The sequence below is a fragment of the Anomaloglossus baeobatrachus genome, chromosome 9 (genome assembly GCF_048569485.1).
Source record: "Anomaloglossus baeobatrachus isolate aAnoBae1 chromosome 9, aAnoBae1.hap1, whole genome shotgun sequence".
Lineage (NCBI taxonomy): Eukaryota > Metazoa > Chordata > Amphibia > Anura > Aromobatidae > Anomaloglossus > Anomaloglossus baeobatrachus.
In genome coordinates, this window is record NC_134361.1 from 110,169,099 (window position 1) to 110,178,922 (window position 9,824).

The window sequence follows — 9,824 nt, forward strand, 5'->3', positions numbered from 1 at the left end:
TTGCCTGAGGATTTGCATAAAGGACCCTCACAAAATTCCTAAAAGCTCCGTGTAAGCCGAGGTGATCTAACACCTGTTCCAGCCATGACCACCTCACATTGTCAAAGGCTTTCTCGTCGTCCAAGGTGATCAAGGCTGGATTCCCCTCCCCCCCTTCTCTCGTCTGCTTTACTACATCAATTGCTAACATTATAGCATTACTTTCCTAATGTTTGTCACCACTGAACGTCCTTTAACAAAGCCAGCCTGGGGGAGATCTATAATCCCTGGCAATACTGCCGCTAACCTATTTGCCATCAACTTCGCTAAAATTTTTAGGTCTTGATTAATCAGCGAGATGGGCCTATAACTAGATGGGTCTTCTAAATTCTTTCCTCCTTTAGGAATGAGCTTTATATAGGCTGTATTAAGTGTACCCGATATTCTTTCCCCGTCCATTATCTTATTGAATAACTCCGTCAGTATAGGTGAGATTTGATCCTTCATAATTTTGAAAAAACTGCCGCTAAAGCCATCTGGTCTTGGGGCCTTTGTCGTTTTTAACTCTCCTATAACCTGTAGCACCTCCTCCTCTGTTACCTCTTTATTCAGAGCCTGTAAATTTTCCACTGTGAGCGTAGGCATTTTTGTTCCTTTTAACCACTCATTTCCTTCTCTCCTATCATCTAACCCCTCCTCTTTATATAAACCTGCATAGAAGTCTCCAAGAATGTCGTTTATCTCTTTGGGATCTGTCGTTTTACTCCCCACAGCGTTTCTCAGTGTCATAATATGTGTCATCGGTCGTCGTCCCCTTGCCAGATTTGCCAATAACTTCCCTGCCTTGTTCCCGAAACGATTCAACTCTGCCTCTTGTTGTGTCCTGTACATACCTTCTTTCCGTTCTACCCAGTTCTCAAAATGGCCCTTCGCCTCCACCCACTTTGCTTTTGTCACCCTTGATGGTTTTTCTAAGAAGTCAGTATATGCTTCCCTGACTGCCCGGCTAGCCTCCTGAAACTTTACTTGTGCCTGTCGTTTCGCCTTTGTCGTATATCCTATCACTTTTCCTCTCAAAACTGCCTTAGCCGTCTCCCAATACAATAGTGTTTCCCCACTGTGCTCCTGATTCGTCAATGTATAATCCACCCACCATTCTCTCAGTATTCTATGGAAGTTCTCGTCCAAAGTCAAGAATGAGGGGAAGCGCCATATATAATCCTGTCCTCTCTGAACTTTGTCAGCTATACTGACTACCACTGGGCTATGATCCGATATTACCATAGTCTCTATAACTATCTCTTCTACCCTCTGCAATAAATTCTTACTTGTCATCCAAAGGTCAATCCTTGACCAAGAGTCGTGTGGGTGGGAATAGTGTGTAAATTCTCTCTCTTGCGGGTGATATAATCTCCAGCAATCCTGTAGTGTAGTTGTATTTAACAATGCTCTCAGCGACCCCTCCGTGTTCCTCCCCTGCTTCCCCTGACTCCTCCTGTCTTCTTCCCGAGAAACCACTGTATTGAAGTCTCCCCCCACCAATTTACATATATCCCCATCCAGCAAAATCTTATTAGCTATATTTTAAAAAAAAACCTTTGTTCCGTATTGGGTGCATATATATTGTGGATACTAAAAGTGCCTTGAGTACCTGAAATCTTTATATGTATGTATCTTCCTTCTTCATCTGAATCTTGTGTTCCCACCTCGTGTGCAAAGTTTTTATTGATCAAAATAAGAACCACTGGGGGGCGTGGCTTGCTGATGGCCGAGTGAGCTGCACTTGCTGGGAGCTCTGTCCTGAACTTCCCCCATTAGCCTCCATTAGAGCACATTAACATCTCCCTGCTTATGGGCAGATCCAGGAAAGTCACCCGACACCGAGGTGAGATAAAGGAGACAGTGAGCAGCATGGATCGTTTCCTCAGCCAGAGTACCTCAGCAGCCGTCAGGAACACTAGATCAATGATGGCGTCTGCCTCCCTCATGGAAAACTCACAGCCCCGGGAAAGTCAAACACAGACACAGCAGGAGCCGGGGAAATCACAGCAGGACTTCTCCAGCGAGGAGGACAATGAGGGAGATCTGCCTAATCTACATGAGATAAGTAAATCTATCAAGGCTTTGCCTACAAAAAAAGATTTGGACAGATTTGCTAGCAGGCTTGAGAATACTTATAAGAAAGAGCTGCAGGCACTGAAATCTGAATTCACATACAGGGTAGAGGAAGTGGAGAAGTCCCAGGAAGCCATCACTGCTGAGTTGTCCCTACAAAGGAAAATATTACTTAGCCACTCAGCAAAGATTGATGAGCTCACTTCAGGGCAAGAGGACTTAGAGAACCGCAATCGGCGAAATAATGTCCGTATCCGTGGCATCCCTGAAAGTATTGGCACGCCTGAACTGGAGGCCATGGCACAGAAGCTCTTTGCTCAAATTCTGGGAGAACAAAGCTCTGGGCCGATTGAGTTAGACCGCATACATAGGGCCCTGGGTCCCAAATCCCCTCCAGATTCACGTCCAAGGGACATAATATGTAGAGTCCACTTTTATAAGGTAAAGGACTCCATCATGTCCGCGGTGCGGCAGGCAGGATCCATCAACTACCAGGGGTCCCAGGTCCAGATATTACCGGATCTGGCTAGACGCACTCTGCAGCTGCGAAGAGCATTAAAACCCCTGCTCCAACACCTCCAGGACAGAAACATTCCATATAGATGGGGTTTCCCCTTCCAGCTGACAGTGCATAAGGATGGGAAATCAGCAATCTTTCGCAAACTCGGAGATCTGGCTAAGTTCTTGGGGACTTTCGAGCTTCCTATGGTAGCACTGCCGGATTGGCCCTCAGGCCCCCAACTCCCTGTGGAACCCCCAGTATGGCAGCCAGTCCGTCGCCATGGGAGACAAAGAGGTCCTGACAAGAGCAATCCGACAGGGTAGCGGTCCTGTGTAGCACCCCTGTTTCCTACTGGGGATAACCTTCATGGGCCCTTCCGGCATGATAGCCAATTATCCCTGGAGCCACAGGGGAGGGCCTTACCATGAAACTGCAGCAAAGGCATTGTTGCAAGTTACTGTGATTTGTTGAAAGTCTTTCTCCTGTCACCTAATATTGCTTCTTTCCAGACTAGCATTGTGTTATTTCACAAGTGTTATCAGAGGTTCTGACATTGGGTCAAGTACTACTTAAACCTCATAGGAGGAAGCAGTAAACTGTTTGTGTTATAGATCCACTTGGACCCTCCACCTGGTGGACCTGGTTGGGAGTGTCTTCCCCTAGCCTTTACTGACTGGACCCTGTGGGGCTGGACCGTCTAGAGGCGAAGATTTGGGCCTTTTGAGAAATAAGCCCGGGAGACCCATGTGATTTTCTTGTTTTTTACAATTACTAGAATCTTGTCCCTGATCTGAACACTTTGCTTACCTACCGGGAATGCTGATTGGGGTCAATGCCTAGAATAATAGCCTGTTATGATGTTTACTTTTCTTTAGATGATAAAGTTTTAGCGGGAGCATATAGTTAGTGCGCTTTATAATGATATATCATATTGTATTAGAGGCGGGGGGTAAGGAACGGACTCGCTGCCGTTCTTGGCTTCCTCTAACCCCCCTTAGTGCAAATGGCAATCCATTGCCATGGAAATTTTGCACCACTTAATACTAGGGTTCCTTACCCACCTTTTAGGTCCTTTGACCTAAACCTTGCTCTTTCTTTTCTCTGTCTTTCTTTCTTCTCTATCCTTCCCTCTCACCTGACTGGACCAGCCCCCAGATACCACATCATGCTTCCAGCTGACCTGCATTATGGATAGTGTCAAGTTTTGCTCCTTCAACGTTAAAGGTTTGAATGTCCCTGAAAAAAGAAAACAGATAGCATATTCCTGTCATAAGCAACGGGTGGCCATCTTGATGCTTCAGGAAACTCACTTTAGGTCAGATGCAATTCCTAAGTGTTCCTCGGCTTACTACCCGATTTGGCACCATCGCTCGAATCCTGATGCTAAGTCTAAGGGGGTTTCCGTGGCATTTCATAGGTCCTTCATACCAGAGGTGTTAGACTCCTGTATCGACCCCAAGGGAAGATATATTTTCTTAAAGCTTTCTTGGAAAACCAATATCTTTGTTATTACTAACATGTACTTTCCTAACCAGGGGCAGGACAGATTCTGTGCAGACGGGAGGAAAATTCTGGAAGATTTTGCGGACTCCTCTCCGGTGATATTAGGAGGCGATTTTAATCTACCAATGAACCCGGCCCTCGATGTGTCCTCAGGTAAGTCGTCCTATCCGGCCTCAGTCATACAAAGGGTCAAAAAGCACATGCATGGTCTGAGATTGGTGGACATATGGAGGATTCTTCATCCGGACACCAAAGATTACAGCTTCTATTCCTCGGTCCATTCTGTCTATAGCAGAATTGACTCCTTCCACATTTCTCATACCCTCCTAGACATGACAGTAGAAGCGACCATAGGTAATATAATATGGTCAGACCACGCTCCCATTTACTTATCGATTCAGTTAGGGCCTCGTGTCAAATCAAATTTCACCTGGCGACTGAATGAAAACCTATTACAGGATCAGTTATGCAAAGCGGACCTTACCCAGTCAATTCATAACTTTATTAGAGATCATGAATGTGATACCACTTCTCCTGCAATCCAGTGGGAATCACTGAAATGTGTATTAAGGGGCATTTTGATCTCACATGGTACCCGCCTGAAAAAAGAAAGAGCCATTGAAATAACGCAGTTATCTAACCAGATTGCCTCACTAGAAAGCAAACACAAACGGGACTCATCTCCTACAACCTACGCACAACTCTCTACAACCAGACATAAATTACTAGAGGTATTAGACCAGAAATCCAGGGGCTTAAGAGAACGTCTCAAAAGCCGCTTTTATCAACTGGGAAATAGAAGTGGGAAGCTTCTTGCAAGGGCCCTCCATCCCCGCTCCATGAATACTTACATCCCTTTCATAAAAGACCCAGGAAGTGATGGTCATTTGCATAGCAACCAGGACATTTTAGCTGGCTTCCGCACATACTACAAGGCGCTTTATGATATTAGGGGACAATCGGGACACACAGCGACATATGGGACTCAAGATGATGTTAAAGCTTACCTGAAATCCCATAATCTCCCTTCCATCTCAAATGATACCTTACTGGAGCTGGAAGAGGACTTCTCCCTGGAGGAGGTCAATGCGGTAGTCTCAGATTTGAAGTCAGGGAAAAGCCCAGGTCCAGACGGGTTCTCAGCGGGTTTCTATAAACAATTTTCAGAACTTCTAAATCCTCTGTTCCTATCGGTCTGTAGATATATATCTGCAGGGGGTGCGTTCCCTCCCCAGGCGTTGATGGCCCACATCACAGTTATACCAAAACCAGGGAAGGACGCATCTCTTTGCTGCAACTATAGACCGATCTCGCTCATAAATCTAGATATCAAGCTTTATTCTAAAATGATATCAAATAGGTTACGAGACCTTCTTCCCAGACTGGTAAATCCAGACCAGGTGGGTTTCGTGCCCAGAAGAGAAGCCAGGGACAACACCCTGAGGACCATCTCCCTGATTGACGGCGCAAGACGTCACAGGATCCCCATGTGCATCCTGTCGATAGATGCAGAGAAGGCGTTTGACAGGGTGCACTGGGGTTTCATGTTTCAGGTCCTTAAAAACATAGGGTTGGGAGAGCACATGATGAACAGAGTTACAGCACTCTACTCTTCGCCCACAGCACAAATCAAAATAAATGGTTCCCTCTCAGATTCCGTTACAATATGTAATGGAACAAGACAAGGGTGCCCCCTTTCCCCATTATTATATATTCTGACCATGGAACATCTGGCGGTGGCATTGAGGAGCAATATATCAATTAAAGGGGTTACATTTCACAAACAGGACCATAAATTAGCTTTATTCGCAGATGATCTGCTCCTGTACGTTACCTCTCCACTCATTAGTCTACCCAACATAATGGCTGAATTGCGGAGGTTCGGATCTCTGAGTAATTTTAAAATAAATACTCATAAATCCGAAATACTGAATATATCTCTTCCTCCAATGCTGGTGACTCAGCTCAAAGCCTCTCTCCCCTTCAAATGGCAGGTGGATTCATTGACATACCTAGGAATTAAACTGACGGCAGATCCCCTTGACCTCTTTAAATCAAATCACCGCTACATTTCCAGGAAGTTAGAATTAGACCTCAATAACTGGAACAAACTCCAGCTTTCATGGTTTGGGAGGATAAATGCGATCAAAATGGACCTGTTACCGAAGCTGCTTTATTACTTCCAAACCATCCCCTTAGTATTGCCGGCCTCTTTTTTCTCACGTCTGAAATCTAGCATAACCAAATTTGTCTGGGCACATAAACGCCCACGTATTTCCCACAAAATATTGAGTAGATCAAGGGATATGGGAGGAACTGGACTCCCTAATCTCCTTTTGTATAGCTACGCCTCTTTAGGGACGTGCGTTCTGGATCTATTTAACTCAGGTGAAACGAAAAGATGGGTGGAAGCCGAAAGCGCGCAATCTGATGTTGATCCGAAGGTAGTTATTTGGACCAGAGCACCACCCAGCTCCAGCTCTATCACAGTACCCTTTATCACTAAGCAATTGCGGAATTTTATGTCCCGAGGTAATAAATATCTTGACTTGTCCTCCATTCCAGGCCCATTGACACCAGTCCATAGTAATTCAGATTTTCAGGCGGGTTTCCATAGATCAACATTCCTCCATAAAAGGAAGAGTGACCATCCTATTATTCGTGACTTTATCTCAGACACAGGTATTAAACCCCTAGATAATTACTCTTCAGATATCACCAAATCTCAAGATATGTGGTTCTTCTTCGAACAGCTGAAAAGTTTTATAGTGTCTATGGCTAGGAGGGTAGACATCTATAGGGCACTCACACCCTTTGAGGCCCTTTGCCTAGAGAAGGATCCTCCAGGCCATACCATTTCGACCTTGTATGACTTGTTTCTCAGATGCAGAGGTGCGAGGGACGGCTTGCCTGGGTACTTTGGGAAATGGGAGAGAGAGTGGGGGAGGTCATTCTCGGCTGAGGAGCGGACCAAAATCCTTCTCTTTATTGGTAAAACTTCGCTGAATGTGATATCACAGGAGAGGTGCTACAAGATCCTATCTAGGTGGTATAGGTGTCCTGTGAGTATCCATGCTGCCTTTCCATCAGCCTCTGATGTGTGCTGGAGATGCCAAAAGGAGAGGGGAACCCTCACTCATATCTGGTGGTCATGTCCCCCGGTGAGATCATTCTGGGAGAGCATTTTCCAGTTACTCAATAAACTTTCCTTGAGGCTGATCCGGCCCACAAAAGAGTTAGCTCTCCTGTCCCTCGGGAATGTTTCTGCTTCAGGGTTTAGGAAAGGTTTATTAAGACATTTTTTAACAGCTGCCAGAAACCTAATTCCAAGATATTGGAAGCAAACTAGAATCCCATCACGGGATGAATTCATAGCAGAGTGCAACGAGATCTTCAGGATGGAGACCTTGATAGGTCAGACACTCGGCAACAAGGACAAAGTTGATGCTACGTGGGCCCCGTGGATCATGTTCAGGGACTCGCCGGATATGGGTCTATGGATTCACGGGGGGGCAGGTATGTAGGTAATTTTCCATTCTCTTTTTTCTGTACCTAGAAGGTTAGCCTTGAAAATGTGGTTTTGATGTAGGAGGGCGCGTCCACTCGGGTGGGAACTCTTTGTACCCTTCCCCTTTCATCTTACTTTCCCACGTTTCTGTTGTCTTTACTGTCTCTAAATTCTTCTTCCACCTCCTCTTCTTTATCTCTTTTTTTTCAACTTGTTCTTCCTATTTCAAACACATACGAATTGTACTTGTTATTTTTGGTCGCCAGTGGCACAGGTGTAGTCAAAGAACTGTTGTGTTTTTGGCAGCTAGCTTGGATATATACCCTCTGCCTGCGCGCTGTGCAATTGTTTGATTATCTTCTTCTACTCTAATAAACTTTGATTTGAACAAAATAAGAACCACTGCTTTCCTACCTTTTGAGGCCGACCCATATACCCTTCCCACCCACATCTTATTCATACGGAAGAACTCATCCTTTTGCAAGTGCGTCTCCTGTAATAAAGCAATATCAACCTTAAGCTTCTTGAGATGACGTAGTATCATATTTCTTTTGTGCGGCGATCTGAGTCCCTTAACATTCCACGTAATGAGCTTAACCATAATCCCCAAAATCAACAGTTCCTTTTTCAGGCCGTGTCGCATGGATTCCCCAACTCTCTTCCCCTCTCCTCCCCCAACTGTAAATAACCCCTCCCATCCCCAACTTTACAAATACAATTAATGTCTTCCATTTTTTCTGAGATGATTGAGACTCCTTTCAAACCCCTGCTTCAAGTCAAGCTCTCCATGAAGCCACCCCACTAAGTCACCTCTCCCCCTCTGTTAGCTATTAACTCCTTGCCCCTAAACAGCCTTTATAAATTTATCAAGCTCCTAAAACCGTCATTAAGAGAAGAAAAGGAGAGAGAGAAGAGAAAAAAAGAAAAAAAAAAGCATTAGTAAATGATAAAAGGAAAAAAGTGATAAGCATAAAAAGAGAGAGAGAAAAAGGGAGCGAAAGAAAAAGAGATAGAGAAGAAAGAGAAGAGGAGGTAGGCGAGACTTTAGAGAGTTAAGGCACATTTGTCACCATACGGTTCGATTCAGCAGTCCCAAATTAAGTCCTTGTCTTGCCTGCTTGTTCATGAGCTGCTGCCTCTTCCTCCTCTTTTCCCAGCTGAAGTCGCCATCTGTCACTTTTCCTTCGGACTGGCTGGTCTGGATCTCGATTGACTCCACTCTGGCTCGTTGTCGGGTCTAACTGCAGATGTTATGTTTGTTTTTTTTTTACTAAGGACGTTTAGGCAGGCAGTTGCTAACTACCTGTCTGTTCTTCCGTGTACTGATTTCTTCTGGCTCAGAGCTGTCACATAATATCTCTTACAACCTTTGGCATTACTTTAACAGAGCAGTTCCTTTTCTTCTATACCAGTCTGCGCTGTCACTTTAGTCCTAAGGATTTCTAGGCAGGCAGTTGTTAACTACCTGTCTGTTCTTCCGTGTACCGATCTCTTCTGGCTCAGAGCGGTCACATAATATCTCTTACAACCTTTGGCATCACATTGACAGAGCAGTTCCTTTTCTGCTATACATGTCTGCTTTGTCATTGAGCCCTAAGGAATTTTAGGCAGGCAGTTGCTAACTACCTGTCTGTTCTTCCATGTGCCAATCTCTTTCGGCTCACAGTGGTCCCATAATATCTCTTACAACCTTTCGCATCACATTGACACCGCAGATCCTTTTCTTATATACCAGTTAGCTCTGTCAATGAGCCCTAAGGACTTCTAGGCAGGCAGTTGTTAACTACCTGTCTTTCTTCCATGAGCCAATCTCTTTTGGCTCAGAGTGGTCATATAATATCTCTTACAACCTTTGGCATCACATTGACAGAGCAGTTCCTTTTCTGCTATACATGTCTGCTTTGTCAATGAGCCCTAAGGACTTATAGGAAGGCAGTTGTTAACTACCTGTCTGTTCTTCTATATGACGATCTCTTCCGGCTCAGAGTGGTCACATAATATCCCTTACAACCTTTGGCATCACATTGACAGAGCAGTTCCTTTTCTTCTATACCCGTCTGCCCTGTCAATGAGCCGTCACTGCTGACATCATATTGATTGACAGCCATCTCAGCTTTATGTAGCGGCGAGCCAGCTGTCAATCCACATGACGTCAGTAGAGATGCCCCGTAGACAAAGCAGAAGAGAAGGAACTGCTTTGTCAATGTGAAGTTACAG